Source organism: Octopus bimaculoides, chromosome 10 (assembly GCF_001194135.2).
Source record: "Octopus bimaculoides isolate UCB-OBI-ISO-001 chromosome 10, ASM119413v2, whole genome shotgun sequence".
Classification (NCBI taxonomy): Eukaryota; Metazoa; Mollusca; class Cephalopoda; order Octopoda; family Octopodidae; genus Octopus; species Octopus bimaculoides.
Window position 1 is genome coordinate 88,757,063 of NC_068990.1, and position 337 is coordinate 88,757,399.

At 36.8% G+C, this 337-nt stretch overlaps 1 protein-coding gene across 1 annotated transcript in view; it reads left to right on the top strand.

Annotated features, from left to right (window-relative positions):
• Positions 1 to 337, top strand: part of LOC106869390 (uncharacterized) — a 206,146-nt gene that overhangs the window by 192,475 nt on the left and 13,334 nt on the right. The gene's annotated exons all lie outside the window — the stretch shown is intronic.

Genomic DNA, 337 nt, shown 5'->3' on the forward strand with positions numbered 1-337 from the left:
CTATCTTGTCTTTGTTTAATTTTGTTTTATTTTTGTGCTAAATGTCTTTGCCAGGGGAGGACTGGCTAACTCTATGGCAATTTCCACAGTGATTATGACTGGTGGAAGTTATCCTTAGAGAGGAATATATCCTCAAACCAGAGACCTCCCCCCAAATACTTGTAACAGAGTGCATTCCATTAATTCTGCCCAAGAGTAAAGTAATGCTATTAAATCAAGTAATGGATTAACTATGCTGATCAAGAACTGGAAGTTTGAAAGCTTGTTTCCTGTAGGCTTCCACATTGACCTTTCTCTCCAATACTTTTTGTCATCATCTAAAATTCTGTACAGTATA